The sequence below is a fragment of the Vipera ursinii genome (genome assembly GCF_947247035.1).
Source record: "Vipera ursinii genome assembly, chromosome: 7".
NCBI lineage: Eukaryota > Metazoa > Chordata > Lepidosauria > Squamata > Viperidae > Vipera > Vipera ursinii.
In genome coordinates, this window is record NC_139521.1 from 61,826,160 (window position 1) to 61,847,658 (window position 21,499).

Here is a 21,499-nt window from a genome sequence, read left to right on the forward strand (position 1 = left end):
CTGTTAATCAAAGTCTTATTTCAAAGATCCAAAGATGTAGGTTGAACAGCAAAGCATCTACACCCAGCAAACCAAAACTAAGAGCAAACCATCTGCACTCCAAAATTAAACAAGAATGGCTTTGTATATTGAATGGATTTGTAACTCAACTGGCCCATGCATAAATGATAAAACACTCCAATATATTAACAAAAACCACATTGCTTGCAGTTTATACAATAGTGACAACGTATATGGCATCATCTCATTTATCCAATTGGTTTTGCTTCCTACAGCATGCGTAGACTGCCAATGAATTACTCCTAAAATAAACTGAAGGAGAACTTGAGAGGTTGCTACTACATAAATAAAAGCTTAAAAGAATAGCCTTCTTCCCATGCGTTTACATTTCAGTTCCTTCTACACCAGGGGTGTCAAACTCAATTTCATTGAGGGCCACATCAGCATTGCGGTTGCCCTCAGTGGGCCGGGTGAGTATGGCCAGGGTGGGCGTGGCCTACTGGGTGGGCGTGGCTAAAGTGCATATGGCCTACTGGGTGGGCGTGGCCAGCTCTACATCGTTGGCATCAAGGGTGCCTGTGGGGGCCTGGGCAGGAGTGGGACAGATCTGAGGGTCTCTGGCAGAAGGAGGGTCTCTGGGTCAGGGCCAAGGCAGAGGGGGCCGTTCCCTCACTGTTTCCAGGATGGCTTCGTGGGCCGCATGAAACCACTTTGCGGGCCGGATCCGGCCCCCGGGCCTTGTGTTTGACATGTCTGTTCTACACCATATCTGTGAAGAGTCTGAATTTTTTTAACAATTATTATCTACTTTTAAACTAGCTATCAAAATTTCTTGGATAATGTTCACATATTATATATTTATACATATTAAAATATATAAAACTTCTACAGCCATTTCCCTTTACAATACATGTGTTCTTTCAGCTCTAAAGTGCACGTAAGTTGCAACAATTTCTTGAAATGGCTGGCAAAATACAGGTCTAGCACTCCCAAGATGCAGTTCTGATTTGTGGAAAAGATGCCATAAAATGTATTCAGCCACAGCATATTAAATTATTTTAGAGATCCTGAGCATGATCCTCATTTTTGATTAAAAATTAATGGTGCTCTCAGCTTGACTATTGCATTTAAGTCACAAAATTGATGCTCAGTTAATCTGATATGAAATAATTTCTTAAGAACACTTGAGAAATTTGTTTATACCTTACTTGTCTCCCCTTTTCCCCCCTTCAAGTTACAACTTTAACTTCATCCAATCCTTTTTCAAAAAAATAGAAGCAAGATTGCTACGGCTCCAGTAAAGAAAAATAAAAGAACTTATGCTGGGGAAAACAGTACTGAAAAAAAAAACAAGACTGAAAGCAATTTTCTTACATATTATGGGGCTGATTCAATTACTTCCAAACAAAAGCATATTTTTAAATGCATTTTGCGGCTAGATTCCTGAAATAGTCTACTGATTATTACTCAGGATTGAATAACACTGAACATTCTTGCTTGCACACACGCAGACACTGATGTGGCTGTGAAAACAAAAGTTAATGAACAGGACCAGGCAAGCCCTGCCCTGCAGAAATGGCAGCTTTGATGCACTGGGCAGAATGAAATAAGTGGCTGAATTTATCCATTAACTAAGCCCCCTTCACAATTACAATTAACTTTTTATGTGCAAAAGAGGTTGCCTATCACTATAATTTACAGTAATTTATATTAATATTAAGAGATTTATTTATTTATTTATTTATTTATTTATTTATTTATTTATTTATTTATTTATGGGATTTATATCCCGCCCTATCTCCCGAGGGACTCAGGGCGGCTAACAACAACAAAACTTAAAGGTCTCTGTACAGTAAATTAAAAATAAAAATTTGAAATAAATTAAAATAAATTAAAGAATAGAGTTAGAATTGTAAATATAATTAAAATCCCTGTCAGTCCAGGTCAACCAGGTGGAAAAGGAGTGTTTTGAGGCCGCGGCGAAAGGACTGGAGATCTTGGGCCATCCGAAGCTCAGGGGGGAGCTGGTTCCACAGGGCTGGCGCTCCCACAGAGAAGGCTCTTCCCCTGGGGGTCGCCAGCCGACATTGTCTAGCCGACGGCACCCTGAGGAGGCCCTCCCTGTGTGAGCGTACTGGACGGTGGGAATTTGTTCCCGGCAGCAGATGGTCCTGCAAATATCCCGGGCCTAGGCCATGTAGGGCTTTAAAGGTAAGAACCAGCACCTTAAATCTCACCCGGAGGGCAACCGGTAGCCAATGCAGCTCACGCAGGAGGGGTGTAATATGGGAGTATCGGGGTGCTCCCATCACTACCCGTGCAGCTGCGCTCTGCACCAGTTGAAGCCTCCGGGTGGTCTTCAAGGGCAGCCCCATGTAGAGGGCATTACAGTAGTCTATACGGGAGGTAACGAGTGCGTGGGTGAGCATTATATTATTTAAAGAGCATAACACATTACGTAATATATATTCCCATTTTATATCGAAGGAAAAGTGGGAACAATTCTTTCTTGCAAGAATGGAAAAATAAGCAGAATATAGAATAAGAACTGGAAGCAGTTGCTCTGTGTTCCTTCAGTGTCAATTAACTAATTGGAAATGTTACATCTGCATCAGAACCAACCAAATGTTATGAATTCCTAGAAAAGAAAACCATAATAAACATAAGAGCAAGCTCTTTCAGATGTTTATTAAAATAACCCATTTATTATATAGGTGACCTAACTCTATTTAATAGAGTTAATAGACAGCTTACTGGCTTTTCAACCACCATAGTAAATCTATTTAATTTAAAGAATAAGCTGGGTTTTTTGTGCCTTCCGATTGCAGCCTGCTTAATTAGTCAGGTATATTTTAAGCAAAAATAGTCAATAGTTCAGTAAGTCTTTGAAATACTAATACAACCCCATTTGCTTCTGCTGCAACAGTTATTCCTAAATATCCTCTTCCCTTTTAATGTGGATATCATATATATAGAAAAAGCAAAGCAATAAATCCACTTCAACCCTTTCTAGCACTATATTAGCCATTTCATATAATTATTGAAATGCTGGCATTGTCTGTGAAATTGTGGAATATAATGCTTCATATCTCTCTACAGGAAATATGAGCCAACAAACTCTTCATTCCTTGCATTCTTGTTTTGTTCACCTTTTCCTCCTTGGTTCATCTTTTCCTACTTATTTCAGACTTTAAAAAAAGAATATTGAGAACTCTGCCAAGTCATCCAGCAATCTGGAAATGTTTGCTTCAAGACAAAACTGCTTTGTTTCAAGTCAAAGCCACAGCTTAGGTACTTAAAAAAACCAAAAAGCTGAAATGCAAGAGGGAATGGAAAAGGAGGAGCACATCATAACACAATAGTTTTGAGTACTTGGCTGAAGAAGACAGAAGTTAACAATCACACTCAAGCAAAAAGCTAAACAACATTGAGGTAGAGACTTGACTATATCACTATACAACTTTGTTGCAAGCATTATATTCCACAATCTCACAGACAATGCCAGCATTTCAATAATTGCAAGACACACAAGTATGAAATTGTTCTACTTGCTTCTACCAAGTCAAGTAAAACCCTGCAACTCTGACGATATATTAGTTTAAGTATATTAAGGCTTAGCCACAATGCACAGGTATCTCATATAAGTCACAAAGATGCTATGGCATCACCATGCAAATGATTCAATTTACATGTTATTTGCACAAAGACATCTTGACAAATTAAATCAACCCCCTATCAAGAATTAAACTTTGGTATGTCCGTACCTCTTTGTTTCAACCTGCCATTAGAGTAAAGTGGGGAAGGTGTTGCTTTAGAACGGGTTACATGGAGAAACGATTCTGCTCTACGATTCCACTGAAGACTGTGAGAGCCTGAAACCTTTCCAAGGACAATGCAGCAGGTGTGGAGAGGAAGCAGACAGTTCCCATAACAAAGTGAAATTGTTTACAAAGACTATGGGAGGGTGGGGGTTTGGCTGGAGAAATTATTGTTGAATTCTATGAACTGGTATCTGGGAACCTCAGAATTAGTTTTGCTTCAATATTACCATGCTGTGTATTCAATAAACAATAAGATTTTCGGAAATGGAATGAACCTGGAGTTTAATTTGGATACTCAAGCTAGATGTTAACACCCCTGCCCTCAGAAGCTCATAGTTAGCTTGACTTTATATATTATGAAATACAGAAAATGGATTAATATAGTAAGCAGTGTTACATTAACTACCTCTATAAAGATAGGGAGAGGAAAAATGGAAAACCTGAGAGTTATTATATCATTCTGGCAACCACAATGATTATCCCGGTTGTAACTACAATTATAGTATTAAGTGCATTTTTATCAATATTAGCATTATTCTATGATGGAATATTACCATATTCTATCATAAAACTAAGCTAAATGCTATCATTTCATTATTATTTTTCTCTTTCCTCTCTCAATGTTTTTTTTAAACAGGAACAGATCAAAAAGATATTGAAAAATATCACATTCTGACTTTTGTGTTCATTCTAAGAGATTACTCCCATAAAGCTTTTGCATTTTTTGTCGTTATAACCTACTATGTTTGAACACACAGGTTGAAGACAAGATTTTTTTTGAATCACACACACACACACACACACACACACTTTGATTTACTTTGTAGGAATATTTTTTTAGATTGAATTCTTCCACGTAGCATATTGCATACTGCCAATTAATAGTAAGGCACGTGGGTACATAATTCTCTATGTTGACGTTTTATGGTTATAACTCCTAACTCTAAAAAGCTATTTTAGTAATATTGCAACAGATTTCCCATTTTATTGGAGAGATTTTATTCCCATGTTTGTTTGTTTCATTTTCTATGTTAGCATGGAACTCTGTCAGATAGTGAGCAAAACCAGATCGTCAGACAAGACTCAGGACCAGAAATCACTGTCTTATAGACCAAACTCAAGCGTAACAAGTAGCAAAATAAAGGATAGAAAATTAAAGATTGAACAGATAGGGTTGTAGAACCAAGTAGAAAAAACACTGGATTGAAAAAGTAAGAATCTGAAGGAGGAAGAGGGAGAAAATAAAAACTATTAATGGTACAATGTAGGGAAGCCACTGATAACATATAAAGCCTCCTCTGAATTAAACTCATGGACATAGCCACTTAGTGTTCTTAGCAACAATATGGAAGAGGTTTACCATTACCTTATATAGGTAGTCCATGACTTATGACAGTTTGTTTAATGACTGTTCGAAGTTACGATTGCACTAAAAAAAGGTGATTTTTGACCACTGCAGCATCAAAATTTGGACGCTTGGCAAATGGCTTGTAATTATGACAATTGTGGTGTCACCTTTTGCGATGTTCTGACAAGCAAAGTCAATGGGGAAGTCACATTTTACAACTGTGTTACTAATTTAACAGTTTATTTTATTTATTTATTTATTTTATTTATTTAGATTTATATACCGCCCTTTCCCGAAGGACTCAGGGCGGTTTACAGGATATTTAAAAGAAAATCAATACAAAAGTTAAAACAAATTAAAAAAGATTAAATGAAACCCTGAGAAAAAATAAAAACCCAGTTAGAATTAAAAATTAAAAAATTCTCAGCCTGGGCCAGAGAGCTCGAAGAGCCAGGTCTTCAGGTCCCGGCGGAATGAACGGAGGTCGGGGGCAGTCCTAAGCTCCGCGGGCAGCTGGTTCCAAAGGGCAGGCGCACCCACTGAGAAGGCCCTACCCCTGGGTGTTACCCGCCGGCAATATTTAACCGGCGGCACCCTGAGAAGACGCCTCCCTGTGGGAGCGCACTGGACGAAGGGAACTTGATGCCGGCAGCAGGTGTTCCCTCAAATATCCTGGACCCTCGCCATTTGAAGTGATTCACTTAACAAGCGTGGCAAGAAAGGCAGTAAAATGATGTAAAATTCACTTAACAAATATTTCAATTAGCAACAGACATTTTTGGCCGGTTGAGGATTATCTGTACTGGGATTTTTTAAAATTTCTCCAATTACTTCAGAATCTTGGAGTTTCCTGGTAGTCTCCAATCCTGACTTGCTTCTGTTTAAACAAGGCTGGCCGGGTGAAATACAAGCCAAGAATATCTAGACATTATTGTCAGGATCAGTGGAAGAACTAATATTAGTAAACAGGAAGTACAGTGCTGAAATTCTAATAAGAAACTAAAAGTACTATTGAGAAGTAGAATCTGGAGGTGGCTAAAACACTAAAAAGTGGAAAGAAAAGTGGAAAGAAAAAAGGGTTGAGTTAATTATAGAAAGAAGTTGATCTACAATGGTAGGCATGAATAAATAAGCTTGCTATGTCTGCATGCTGGAACATATCCATAAAATGTAAAAATTATGCCAATCTTCTCGGTGCTGGAAAAATGAGCACAAAATAGGGTGCAATTTTTTTGCATAATTATTAGTGTAACTAAGACAAGACACATGACCTAAGGGGGCTTTAGCAGATGGCCAGTTTCTACAAGTATATTTTGAGTTGGACAGAGTTATGCCTTGAGCTGAATCAGTGAAGCATAATAACTAAGACACACTGGAGTGTGGGAGTAACATTAATTTCTACTTCGGCATAATAGAGAGACAAATCAAAACAAAAGCTCCCTTAGTCCTGAGTATTCTGAATGCAATTGTACATTACTAGCACTTTGTAACATGTACAAAATAACTGAGTTTATGTTTCATTTTTTCTGATTTATTTTTCCATCTTCAAAAGATACTACTTTAGATAAAATCAAGCATAAATAAAATCGCTAATATGGCAGCTAGCCTGAATAATACAAGCAGTCGTTAGGGAGCGAGGGGGGGAAAAAGCACTTTTATGTAAGTGTAGATGAATAAGATTACTGCAATTCCAGCACATTTAAAACTTGTGTTATGAACAGTCTTGCTACAAAACAGACATCACATTCAAAGAATAGATGGTACTATTAGAAATTAAAATTGAAAGCCAAAATGTCCAAATCTGTCAAATGCATTTTGACCAACAAGGTCCTCTTCAGGAGCTTAAAATGGTGGCTTCCTTAAAAGAATTGATCTCCATCTTCTTGGCGGGCACCACCCGGCTTTCCCTGAACTGAACTCTCTCCTTTGTCACAATTCCTAAAAGAAGGTACACCACTTTAAAAATGATGCAAACTAATGGTATTTTTGGTTGTGCAGTATACAGGTAGCCCTTGACTTACAACAGTTCATTTAGTGACCATTCAAAGTTACTACGGCACTGAAAAAAGTGACCGTTTTCGCACTTACAACCATTGCAGCATTCCCATGGTCACATGATCAAAATTCAGATGCTTGGCAACGGACTCATATTTATGATGGTTGCAGTGTCCCAGAGTCGCGTGATCTGGAATTTTGCGACCTTCTGACAAGCAAAGTCAATGGGAAAGTCAGATTCACTTAACAACCATGTTACTAACTTAACAACTACAGCAATTCACTTTACAACTGCGGCAAGAAAGGTTGTAAAATGGGGGAAAGCTTACTTAACAAATGTCTCACTTAGCAACAGAAATTTTGGGCTCAATTGTGGTCATAAGTTGAGGACTACCTGTAGAAACAATTGGCAAATAAATTTAACAACTTAAGATTAATCAGTATCTTCTAAAACAAAAGTTATGAAAAAGTAGTAAAAGATAAGAGGGTTAGGTGAAATGAAGCAGAGCATAGTAGTATTAATATTAGTACTGCCAGTTGTTATTAAGACAGCCTACCAGCCAAAATATTAATTTATTTTTAATGTTAAAGGGAAATTCAGAGATTTTACAGTTATATCATGGAGGAGTATTCTTTTTAGCCTCAAAGGCTGCATGAAGCCAAGAGAGTATGCATGTCTCGTAAAATTGTTCTACAAGCTACAATTCAGTTCTGCTGAAATTGCTGACAATCAAGGGTGAAAGTCCTACTGACACTTGTCCGTTTAATTTAATCCTACTGCCAGATTTCCAGCCCTGCCCCTGGGAAACCCACCAAGGGAATTTTCTCACACAGCTCAGAGTATTAACACCCTAAGAAATCTCTGCAACTACTAGGTCTGGTAATGTTTATTTTTATATTAAAATATGTCTATGTTCCTCCAGTGCACAAACTGGCTCTGGGCAGGGCACAAAAAAGACCCCAGACACAAATCACAATTTACTTTCAGAATGACAGTAATAAAAATTGCCTAACTGCCGTTGGGTTGCTGAGTTTGATGGCCCACTGAAACAAAATGGTTTAACAACCTTCCTGATTGATAGGAAGATGTCAGGCACAAATAATCAGGAACAGCGGTTGTGTTCAAAGCACTAAAAGTTTATTACATGCTACCCATACACAAGAATCTGGACTACATAGTTAAGGCAAATTGGAGCTAGCTAGGGGTCAATGGAATTCATGGGAGCTGGACTTGGATCTCTTGTGGCAGCATAGTGATTCTAAACTAATGACACATTAAACCCCACCCTCGGGGTTCAGCCTGATCATCTCCTACAGAAGATTAGATCAACTGCACCACTGACACCTTATGCTCCACAATATAGAGGTTACCATCAAGAAGCTTTACTTTTTCTGTCACAGCCCATTAAACTCATGATCTTTAGGAGCTCCTCCCTAGATATTCAGATGGATAACCTGGATTGATCCTTCCTTCTTTCATTCATATGATTTAATGTTTTACCCATGCCAACAAAATGGCTCGTTGACCAGCAATTCATATAAACTATGAATTTTAACAATCCAATAATATAACGCAAAAGTAGAATCTAGAGCTTGAATATCTATACACCCTGCCCCAAACATAATAAATAAACACATATAAAAAATACACTGCTATTGTGGCCCTTATAATGGGGGAGAGACAAACTAAGCAACTTTATATTCTGGACTCAACGAATATCATTGCCCATAGCCTGAGGGAAAAGTCAAGGCTTACAGAAGGCTAACAAGCTCAGACCTATCCAAACTTTTGGAGGGATACTGTCCCATAACCGAGCTGCTACCACAGAGAAAGCATTTCTTCTGGTACCTGCTAGATGACACTGTTTCATAGAATGGAACCAGAGCATTCCTATCCTGTCAGATCTAGTGGAACAAGCAGAAACAATTAGATTTATGCAAAGATGCTCCTGCCCACAGTTGTCACCTGCTCCCAAGAAGGAGCCATGGGTTCAAGCGAATCTCCAAATTGCATGCCATATTTTTCTGCCACTTGGGAGCCAAAATTCCAAGATCCGGGGGACCATAAAGCTTCCAGCCACTTGATATTGCTAGGGTTAAGCCTACCATCATATTGGTGATATGTGCTGATAGATTACACAGTTTTGTGTCTATTTTAAATACAATAGGGCAAACTCTATTTCCTTTACTTTTACATCTTCCACATGAGAATGTTATACTTTTGTATCCCCGTTAAATATTATATTTGAGGCTTTACATATTACCATTTAACAACCTCAACTCTGTTCAGAATCATCTATTTTCTTATCACTACTAATTAATGGACAGTATTTAATAATTGAACAATGTAAATTGAAATCAAACAAGAAAGTTGGAATCCAATGCAGCTATTGAGTGCCAGATTATTCTTGGAATTAAAACAGGAGTCAGAAAAAGAAGCCCTATTAAATAATGAACTGGAGATTACAAATGTTACACAGAATGGTGCAACAAGAACATATATAAAAATTAACATACCATTCTAGCAAATGAACAATTATTCAAAGGACAACAGGAATATTTTACATTACTGAGGAAAACATATGTATCACTATGGCAAGCTAAAACATGGAGCTTCCATAGTAACCTTATAAAGTGTCTAGACATAAAATCTATATATGAAACATAAAGCTTGGATTTCAGCAGTGGTGGGATTAAAACATGAGAACCAGTTCTCTCTGTGGATGCTGCTTCCAGAAGTCCATTCTAAGCCCGGGCAACAAAAAATTAGCTATCGTTTCTGCCAAAGTGGTGCGAACCGGCTGAATCCCATCACTGGATTTCAGGTATTTTTGCTCACATAGTAAAAAAATAATTGTTAAAAAAAACACAGCTATTACATGGAAGCCAGATTTTCTTATCAACAGATAGTTCTCAACTGCAACCATTCATGTAATGACCATTTGAAGTTACAACAGCACTGAAAACAATGGCTTATGACTGGTCCTTGCATCCCTACAGTCACATGATCAAAATTCAGGATCTCGGTAACCGGCATATATTTACAATTTCAGTCTCCTGAGGTCATGTGATCATCCTTTGTGAGCTTTCTAGCCAGCTCCCAAAAGGCAAATCAACGGGGAAAACTGGATTCACTTAATGACTATGTGATTCACTTAACAACTGAATAATTTGCTTAACTGGTTATAACATTGGCTATGACTCCTTAGTTGCTTATGAACTTGGCCACATTCCCTCAGTGGCAAAGTAAGGACAAAAAAGTCTTAAACGTAGTAATTCAAACCTGAAAGGTAAACTCATGATGAATTGCAATCTCTATTTAGTTCTTAACCTCCTCCCATATCTCCCTCTTGATCTGATCACTGTACTAGGTGTACTACGTGGCCATAGTAAGTTTAGGTGGTTTAGGTACATGAAGTATTCAGAAGGTTATTGGAGACCTTATACTTTGAATTCCATGGTCTTCAGTGCTGCTTTTAGTAAGCTGAACCTCAGCACTGGCAGTACACTGTGGCCTTTTGACTGACCCTGTTGGTGCAGAGTTGTTGAGTAGTTGCAGTACGTTAACCAATTGACAGGCAATCCTTGGTGATCATATACAAGAGAGGGCTTGTACTATTTTGTCTGAAAACTAAATATGAAGACTATTGTAGAAACTACTATTTTAATTTAAGCAAAAGAAAAAGCTCTTGTAATAAGGATCAGTAATATTCTAACATTAGGTGTTTCCACAAACAAATTCTGTTTCTATCAAGGGCAGATTCTCAGTTCTGAGTGGAATATTTAGTAGCTCTACCAATTTATATATTGTGTGTGTCCTGATGAACATTCTCACACCCCCAAACATCTCTATATATAGGAGATAAAAATGGAAATAATTTTCCTAATTAATGCTCACAAGAATGCTTCTGTCCAGGAAACTAATATAATTTTTATTTCTAAATACATCCTTCTAAATATCCAGTGACAAAACAGAAAGTGAAACTAATAACAAAGTGAATAATTATAGCAAGCTATGATTTGCTTAATTATGTTTATTGGAAAGTGCAACTGTAATATTAGAATACAACTCATGACTTATTAATCACAGTGATAAGGTTTATCCAACACCTTAAGCTTAAAATAAATCAGTTTATGTAACACAAATTTCAAACTATTTGTTACAGATCTAAGCACTTCCAGAAATTAAACTGTGGCTTGTAAAATTTCCAATTAGCACAATAACTAGCAAACCAAACATGGCAGAAACAAGCAATTTCCCTGAAGGATAGTGCTTTAAAAAAGGCATTTGAGCTGTCTACTGATATTACAAACATATTTAACTCCAAGAAACCACCACAGGTTTCTTTTTTCTCCCTGGCATATTTATAGGGTGCATTTAGGCTATGGAAGACATTAGAAGTAGGCAGGTTTCTGTAATTAGCCTGGAATAAAATTTACACTCAGGGAAGTTCAATTAGTGGGTATAACATGACTACTGGTTTATGAAGTTAATCTTGTTTCACACGCAAAACAAACTTTAGAATTAGAAAAGGTAGAATTTATTTATTGTTAAGTTTTTTTACTCTGCTTCATTCCATAGATGTCAGGTGGCTTACAAAAGTATCCAAAATAGCAAACTTATTTACAAATAAAACATCTGATTAAATTAGAATGGTAAAATTTAACAACAAAAAATAAAAATCCACTAAGTGACTTTCTCTGATCTCTACATCTTCCTAGGTTTTGTGATACAAAAAGGAGATAATAAAAACAGACTGCTTCTTCTAAGGATAACCAGTTTCTTCCCTTACAGTTTTCCAGACAAATAGCCCCACTGAAGGGTTATTTCTTTATAATGAAACACTGCTACTAAAAGGTCACTGTGAAAATCCTGGCTCCATACCAGATTTGATATAGATATTAACGCTTCCCCCACCTAAGAATGTCTCATATATCTGACTATGCAAAAATCGAAGATCTGAGAATGCTTTGAAAGCAATATACAACGAGGACAGGGATTACAATTTCCCCACATCAAAAACTTCTGTCTTATATTCAAGGACCCTCAAGTTCTTTTAAATCTTTCCTTTGTTCAGCCCAAAGTCCAATTTGTCACCGTATCTCTTGCAAATATTATGTTACTTAAACATACGGGAAACTTATCAATAGAATCCCTGGTCTGTATACTGCAGAAAAACCAGTCTTAATTGCCTTCCTTCAATATTCTTGGGAGTTGTGTGTGATTTGTTTTAGAAACTGTTACTATCATGGGGTATTTAAAGAAAGAACATGCAAATAGTGCAATTTTATTCATATATATTTAGTGTTTAGTAAACGTATGTACTATCTAATATATTTAAAGTATATATCATCATGGGGAAGACTACAGTTGACTCCCTTTTGATCATGGGGAAAAGTTGCTGCTAGAAGCTTGCTCTCTAGCCGCTACTAACAAAAAAAATCTATTTTTAGTCATCACTAGACTGAGAACATAAAAGGCAAATATACATTAAATATGCCCCTCTAGAAGAATTTATCTTCAATATCAATTTCTCTTTATTTGCACAATTGAGAAGGATGCAGGCTCTGATCCCAGTTATTAGTTAGAGGGCCTCATCAAGTGGCAGCAAATAGTCAACCTTGACTGAACTCCAAAAGGCTAAGCAGGGTCAGACATGATTAGGACATGGTAACCACTTAGGAATCCCAGCACTACAGGCAAAGGAGTAAAATGATAAAAAGGCAATAGCACAAACTTGGGAGGGGAAAAAAACCATCCACCAACCAAGCTGATGTAATCACCAAGAGTCAAGTTCAGTTTGAGGTAGCTGTTACTCAGGGGAGTAAGGGTGGTGACGAGAATGTGTAGGGCAGGGTGCAGGCTTTGTCTCAGGAAAATTCCTTAAAACTTTGAATCTGTCATCTTTTATGTACTGGAAATGGGAATCTATGAAATGTGTAAGGAGTAACATTAAAAGTATTTATTTAACTTGATTTAATGACATTAAATTTAAATTTAAAATTGCACTAATCAACTAAGTGATACTAAGTGATCATAATCCATAGTAGGGAACTGCTGCTCACTCATCAAATATGTTTAAGAAAAGGTTACTCTAATTCAGTTATCTGTATTAGTAAAATAAGGTCATTCAATTTCCTGATCCCCTGCTCTCTTAGAAATTTAATTCATTCTTGAATTGCTTCTATACTTCTAATTCATAGTAAAATCTGTTGCTATTTCATTGTACTTTCCATGCCTCAACTACTCTGGCTGCCTCACAGTAAGGCTATAGGTAAAACCTGTCCATAACTATATCCATTTATGACACTGTAGGACATTCTTGACTGTAAATTGTCTTCTCTGACATACATACCATCAACGTCTAGGGATTAAACACATTCATAAAGATATCCAATCTGGATAAAAATATATTGTTTCCTAGTTCAAAGAACATGTAATTTAACTTCAATGTTATTTGTGATACCAACTAACTATTTAAAAGGGGAAAAAAGAATGCCAGCAAGACTAAATGTCACCAGAGCTCATGCACCAAGTCATCCGTATTATTTTAAGAAGTTATGATAAATGCTAGCCAAACTTACATTGTTTCCCTTTGTCATCTTCTCCATATCCAAACAAGCTGAGCTTAAAATAAATGTACAAGGACAATAGTGCCATGTTCTGAATGCTATCTAGCAAATCAACTAAGCCAACTAATCATCTGCATTCTCTATCAGAAACTATGAATTAGGTGGAAATTCTTCCTAAGTGAGAACATCACTAACTGAGGACAAAGGGTGGAGTGAAAGTTGATTTGGTACAGTTTAAAGTATTCACAAACAATAGTGGTCAATTAATGCTACACAGATAGTCCTTGATTAATTACCACAATTGAGCCCAATTTTTCTGCTGCTAAGTGAGACATTTGCTAAGTGAATTTTATCCCATTTTACGACCTTTTCTGCCACAGTTGTTAAGCGAATCACTGCAGCTGTTAAGTTAGTAACACGGTTGTTAAATGAATCTGGCCTCCCCATCGACTGTGCTTGCCAGATGGTCGTAAAAGGTGATCACATGATCCTGGGATACTGCAACCGTCATAAATACGAGTCAGTTGCCAAGCATTTAAATTTTGATCATGTGATCATGGGGATGCTGCAATGGTCGTAATTGTGAAAAACAGTCCTAAGTGACTTTTTTCAGTGCCACTGGTCACTAAAGGAAGTATTAAAAATCGAGCTCTACCTGAATATCAGAGACTGAATTCTTTCTGTTTCTTCAAGCTTTCCATGGATTAACAGCAAAAAATGCTAGACATAAGGCCATATGGATTACTGAAGACCTCTTAACGGGACAGGGATATAGAATTTAGGGATAGCAAGTGAGGAGCTTACAAAGTAGAACATTTCAAACTGTAGCTTTTAAGATTTTGTTCAACTGAAAATTGTGTGTCTGAATAAAATCCACACCTACAAATGAATCATTGGCCATAGTCTGAGCCACGCCTATCTTGCAACATGCCAAACAGACAAATTTCTGATAACAGATAAAAGCTACAACTGGCTAGAAAAACAATGCGTTTATGCATTCAGTTTGAAAAGCTCAGCTGTCTCTGAAAATTAGCAAAAGAAAAAGAGAATTCAGCATCCTCTGGGGCATTTTAATTCTCTGTTCACTTGCAGAAACAATTTATATCCGTTTAGTCCACCCACACAAAGATTTATCTACTTGCAGAAAAGTCTCATCGGCTTGAGATCAGATGATTTCATGGACACATCCGTGTATTTTCCATAGTAACAATAAAGAAATTGTTTGCTTTCAGTATTTTATTTCTTTATTTCCTAGTTTTCCTGGCTTTCCTGGTATTTCAAGTTCTAACCACAACTAACCCTGCTTAGGTCTTCAACATTAGCCAAGGTAGACTAGAAGCAGATGGCATAGAAGTAAATATCTTTCAAAGCACTATAACCTGGATTTATGAGCTTTTTAGCTTAAAAAAAGGCATTAGGAAAATGCATAAATATTAAGTTAAGAAGAGGAGAACTGCAAACTTTATTTGTGGACTTGTGTGTTATGAAATATCTACATTTAAAAAAGTACTTGCTGGGCTGTAACCAAAGTAAACACATTTTCCAGCTGAACTGACAAGAAATTTATACTTTTAAATCCTGTCATTGAGAGTACAGCCATAACAGGATCTTTAGTTTTACAACAGAGCGGGCATATTTCAGGCTACTGAGCAATATCTTTATTTAGAATATACTGACTCCTGAAATTGTTTCTGAATGCACCAGTGGATTCAGACCAAAGTCTCCTTATCCTCAAAATTTTCATGTCTGAACCTAATACTCAGTAAGGCAAGCAATCTCTTTCTATGGGGGGTGAGTTATTACCCCCTGTAGATAGGGCTCGCAACTTGGGAGTCCTCCTAGATTCACAGCTTTCTTTAGAAGACCATATAGTAAATGTGACTAAGGGGGCCTTCGCCCAGGTTCGCCTGGTGCACCAGTTGCGGCCCTATCTAGACCGGGATGCCTTGTGTATGGTCACTCATGCGCTCGTGACCTCTCATTTGGACTACTGCAACACTCTCTACATGGGGCTGCCCTTGAGGACCACTCGGAGGCTCCAACTGGTACAGAATGCAGCCGCGAAAGTTGTGTTGGGAGTTTCCCGATACTCCCATGTTACACCCCTGCTCCGCGAGCTGCATTGGCTTCCAGTTGTCTTCCATGTGAGATTCAAGGTGCTGGTAATGACCTACAAAGCCCTTCATGGCATGGGTCCGGAATACCTCAGGGAGCACCTGCGGCCGGCATCAACTTCCCTCTGCCCAGTGCGCTCCCACAGAGAGGGCCTCCTCAGGGTGCCACCGGTCAAAGAATGTCGACTGGTGGCCCCCAGGGGGAGGGCGTTCTCTGTGGGCGTGCTGGATTTATGTAATCATCTTCCGGTTGAGCTCTGAATGGCGCCCGACCTTCGCTCCTTCCGGCGCGATCTAAAGACCTACCTGTTCGAACAAGCCGGCCTGGCCTGATGGGTGATGGGTTTGGGTTTTATTGCTTTTTATGTATTTTAACTTATTGTTATAGTTTTTGGGCATCTTGTTTAATCTCTTTTAATTTTTGTACTCTTGTCTTTTAACATGTATTGCCCTGTTCACCGCCCTGAGTCCTTCGGGAGAAGGGCGGTATACAAATAAAATTATTATTATTATTATTATTATTATTATTATTATTATTATTATTATTATTATTATTATTGTTATTATTATTATTATTATTAATTTCATTGTCAAATATTTGAGAATCAGAAATTAATTTTTAAGTCTACATGTTGTCCCAATCACTAGTTACTGCATCTGGTAAAGTGAGCTGTGATCCATGAAACTTTATGCCTTTTAATAAATGTTTGAGTTGTAAAGGACTCTACCAGACCCTGCCTGAATAGTGGCTACCACAAATTAATATGGCTTTCTTCTTAAATCTAGGGTTAATTCTAGGTGGCTCAGAAGCCTGAACACCCAGGGCTTTTTTTGTCATAGAACGCTCAGAACGGAGTTCCGGCACCTTTTTTGGATGGAACCTTGTAGGGTAGGCAAGGCGGATTGTATGACATGTGTGAGTAGAAAAAAAGCACTGTGAACACCTATTTTCTGTACATGTCTGTTTCTATAGAAATGAGCAGAAATGGTTACCCTGATCAGTTCCCTAAAGGTGATATAAATAATTTCACCATCTGATTTCCTACATATGAAAAGCAAGGGATAGACTTGCAGAGCTTTGATTCCCATTAGGATGGGCTGAAGAAACCAGATTGCTTGGAATTAAGTATCTGAGGAGACATCATACACAGGCATAAATGGAACACTAAATCAGAGGAAGACAATTCTGATTGTTAAAAAAATACTAATGTTAACAGTGACAAACCAATTGAAAAACAGTTCGGGACATTATTTCTTTATATGGTGACCACTGCGAGGATTGTTTTCATCTTTTTTGTGTAATACACTATTTTTGTCAAATACAGATGGGAAAGTTTATAATTATTTATAGACCTGTTATGTAAGGCAGGGATCCCCAACCCCTGGTCCGGGCTCCGGTATGCCAGAAACCAGGCCATACAAACAAGCAAAGCCCCACCAGCGGGATGCAGGCAGTACGCAAACAACACCCTCTGGTCAACAGAAAAACCTCTCTCCATGGAACCGGTCCCTGGTGCCCCAAAGGTTGGGGGCCACTGATGTAAGGGGAAGAGAATACATTATATTTATATATATATATTTGTCAGCATTCAGCTGGGTTAGATTTTTTTTATACATTTAATGTTAGTTGTCAATGATGTATTTGATGTCTGAGCTTTTATTGTACATGTTTTTGTTGTTGATATCAGACATTTGTTAATTTTTTTTCCTTTGCTTTATATTTTATCTTCGGAACTAAGCATTAATAAATAACAAACTTGTTTTTTAAAAAAGAGTGATTCATCAATGGTACCAATTTCTGAAGGTGGTGGCAGGTTCCCTTTACAGGATCTGCTGAAGCTGGACAGTCACATGTTGCTGTTGTTTCATTTTGGGGACCTGCACTGAGCAAGCAGATGATCTGATGGTCTAACCAACTCAGTGATTCTATGTTATGTCCAGTTTCTATCTGACCTTTTATAAATTCTAGTGTAAACAACAGCTTTCAGAATGTAATCTAAGAGGAATTTGACACAAAGCTGTAAATGCATCTCGTGGATGATTGTGCTGCTGTGTAAAGTTGTTGATCCAGGCACCAACATTTAAATCTCTTTTCCTTTTAATTAAACTGAGGCAGTTGAAGGTTATGCCATTGCATAATGTTTCTATTTTAGCATTAGGTAACGCAGAATGACTCACCGATAAATGTTGTTCACAAAATCAATGAAAGCATTAGGCTAGTTTAGAAGAAAGAAAATGTTAGCCTTTTTTTTAAATGTAGATGCAAAACTTAAACAAGACATTTTCTTGTTCAATTTCTATATTCTTGGGTTCTTAATTAAAAGATGCAGAGTTGAATTTCAGATGTTTTTTTTAATTGATCATTGCAGCTTTTTAGGAGTTTTACTAATTTGATGGCACACACATTAAATAAATGAACATTTTCAGAGGTCCACGAAGTGTAAGATTTCTTCTATTACTGACTAGCAAGAATGTATCAATTCAACAAACTAGAGAATAAGAGGTGAGAAAAAATGTCAGTGGTACTTACAATGCTTCTAAAGCAGACATGTCAAACTCGCGATGTCACGTGACATCGTGCAACATATCAGGACAGTTTTGCCATTGTCAGCAATGGGGAGGGCGTGGCTTCCGTGTGATGTGTCCGGCCTATAGGCCGGCAAACTGTTCTAAAGGGTGCATTTCAGATCAATGTTTATCATTAGAGCAGCGTTTCTCAACTGTGACAACTTTAAGGTACAGGGACTTCAACTCCCAGAATGCCCCAGCCAGCTGGCTGGGGAATTCTTAAAGTTGAAGTACAAACATATTAAAGTTGCCAAGGTTGAAAAACACTATATTAGAGAAACAAAAGCAGATATCTATTCAGGCATCAAGTGAATTAATCTTTGGCTCATTACAGCAAGTCTGGTGCCTAAATGCAGGAACAGGCTGGCTTCAGAATGGCTAATCCCACATTCCAGAGTTACTGGGGGAAAAAGGTCCTTTCACTTCATAACAGGAAACAATTTTGCCTGATTGTAAAACTGCCTGCCAGCTATGGGTCAGGAGTTTCACTTCCAAAGAACTTAATAAAGAAATAACATACTCAGAGATTTTCTCAGGGCCAGCCCTTTGGAAATAACAATGCTGTGTGCCATCACTGAGTATACTTCGGTAAATTAACCTTGGGCAGGACTTAATTAGTCAATATGAGAAGCATTAATAAAAATCCCTTTGTATTGCATGTATGTTGCTCAGTGTAAAGTAGTTTCCTTCTTTTTTTAAGTTTTGAAGTAACCTCTTGTTTAATAGTGGAGCAAATATATAAAGCAAAAGATTACCATAAACTAGAAACAATGAACTTCGATTGCAAAAGAATTGCAAAGATTAAACTTTTATCCAATCCTTCTACAAAACATGCATTCACACAAGTGCAACACACTCTCATGAAGATGATTACTAGATTACAGGATGGGACCATCTTCCCATCCTGTCACATCTTCATTACTATTGTTCAGGATTCTATAACAAAACCCCAAACCAAACATGAAAGCCATAGCTGTAGCACTAGATGTCCCAGTTAAAGCCAGCTTTAAGCTAAGGTGGTAAAGTTTAGGAGACTCCAATGTTGCGCCTCTCCTTTAAAATTAATCAGTGTAGCTCAGGGATGCCATATGTCTTGAATTTATTTATTTATTTATTTATTATATTTTTATACCGCCCTTCTCCCGAAGGACTCAGGGCCGTGTACAGGGCAATAAATATAAAAAACGAAATACAAAAGTTAAAAAACCATTAAATATTATGCCCAAATATAAAACAATAATTAAAAGACATATTAAAACCCCAACCCTAACCCATCAAACCAGGTCGGATTGCTCGAATAAATAAGTTTTTAGATCGCGCCGGAAGGAGCAAAGGTCGGGGGCCATCTGGAGCTCAACCTGCAAGCGGTTCCACAGGTCTGGTGCGCCCACAGAGAACACCCTCCCCCTGGGGGCCACCAATCAACATTCTTTGATCGGGGGCACCCTGAGGAGGCCCTCTCTGTGGGAGCGCACTGGACAGAGGGAAGTTGATGCCGGCCACAGGTGTTGCCATAGGTAATCCGGACCCATGCCATGTAGGGCTTTGTAAGTCATTACCAACACCTTGAATCTCACCCGGAGGGCAACTGGCAGCCAATGCAGCTCGCGGAGCAAAGGTGTAACATGGGAGTATCGGGAGACTTCCAGCACAACTCGCGCAGCTGCATTCTGCACCAGTTGGAGCCTCCGAGTGATCTTCAAGGGCAGCCCCATGTAGAGAGCATTACAGTACTCCAGACGAGAGGTCACGAGCGCATGAGTGACTGTACGCAAGGCATGTTGCCTATTCGCAGTCAAGACCCGGAGAACAACTGATTACTTTTCCACCCCACGAAAGCCTTCTTCATATTCAGCTTAGGCTAAATCAAGCCTGACTGGATCCAGCACTAAATCTCTTGCAAGCATTTGGCTAGGGACTGACCCCAATTAAGGCCGGGAGTGCATTTTCACTAATGCAGTAAAATAAAATAAAATTCCAAATGAAACCCAGTGTCAAATTTAGCGACACTGCTCCCCCCACCCCACCGTTCCCTGGTTCAATTCCCAAATTTCACCTTGCATTTCCCATCATCTGTGAATTGAAAATGGGGCATTAATGGACTTCTGATGGGGGGGGAAGAGAAAAAAGATAGATGATTTATAACTGCGGTTCTCGCTGACCCTCCAGTGCAACGGAGCTAAGTGTTTCTCCACTTTGAAAACAATCACCTATTGATTTTGGGGGGGGGCGGCGAAATGTCCTTCATCTTTAAATAAGTCTTCACCAAGCAGGTCCTCTCATTGGCCATTCTGCTGGCTTTAAGAATGGTATCAAACATCATCAGTGCACAGTTATTAAAAGTCACTTGGCATATTAAAGTCCCATATCTGCCCAAAATCTTAATGGGAGGATGGATTTAAAAATCAGCAAAATAAATACTGTTCATATATTAACAAAAGCTCATCATCTGGAATCTACTCAATTTACATCAACTGGAATTTATCCAAATTACACAAATAATGATAAGGAATATGGGGGAGAAAGAGTAAACAGGGTCAATTCTATCCAACAGTATATTATCAACCATGGAACCCAAATTATTTACAGTGAATAATGAGAATATAAAGCGACTCCTGCTGACTCTATATCGTTTTCTTGGAATTAGTTCAAAAGTAGGTTGCCTTTGTCTTACTTGTCATGTTTTTTCAACTTTTTATTTAAGTTTACATGCCTAGAATTTCTCGGCCAGTCTCTCATCCAAGTAGTAATTGGGCTCAACCTACTTGGGTTTTTGAGATCAACCAAGGATGGCTCAGTGCTACCATCTGACTGCTACTTGGCTGGGTACAACATATAAATATTGAATTATAATTCTAAATTGAGACTATATTTTCCAAGCAGAACAGTAGTAAATACATGAAGACAAATCACAAAATGTTACTGTGAGGCAACTCTGCAGTACTCAAGATAGGAACTAAAGAAAATAGTAGGAATTATAATCTAGAGGAATCACTGGCATGAATATAAATTATTACTATTATTATTGTTGTTGTTATTATTATTATTATTAATTCCTGACAAATATGAGAATGTTACAT

At 38.0% G+C, this 21,499-nt stretch overlaps 1 protein-coding gene across 4 annotated transcripts in view; it reads right to left on the reverse strand.

Moving 5' to 3' along the window:
• Positions 1-21,499, reverse strand: part of PDLIM5 (PDZ and LIM domain 5) — a 140,415-nt gene that overhangs the window by 74,352 nt on the left and 44,564 nt on the right. The window lies entirely within an intron of this gene.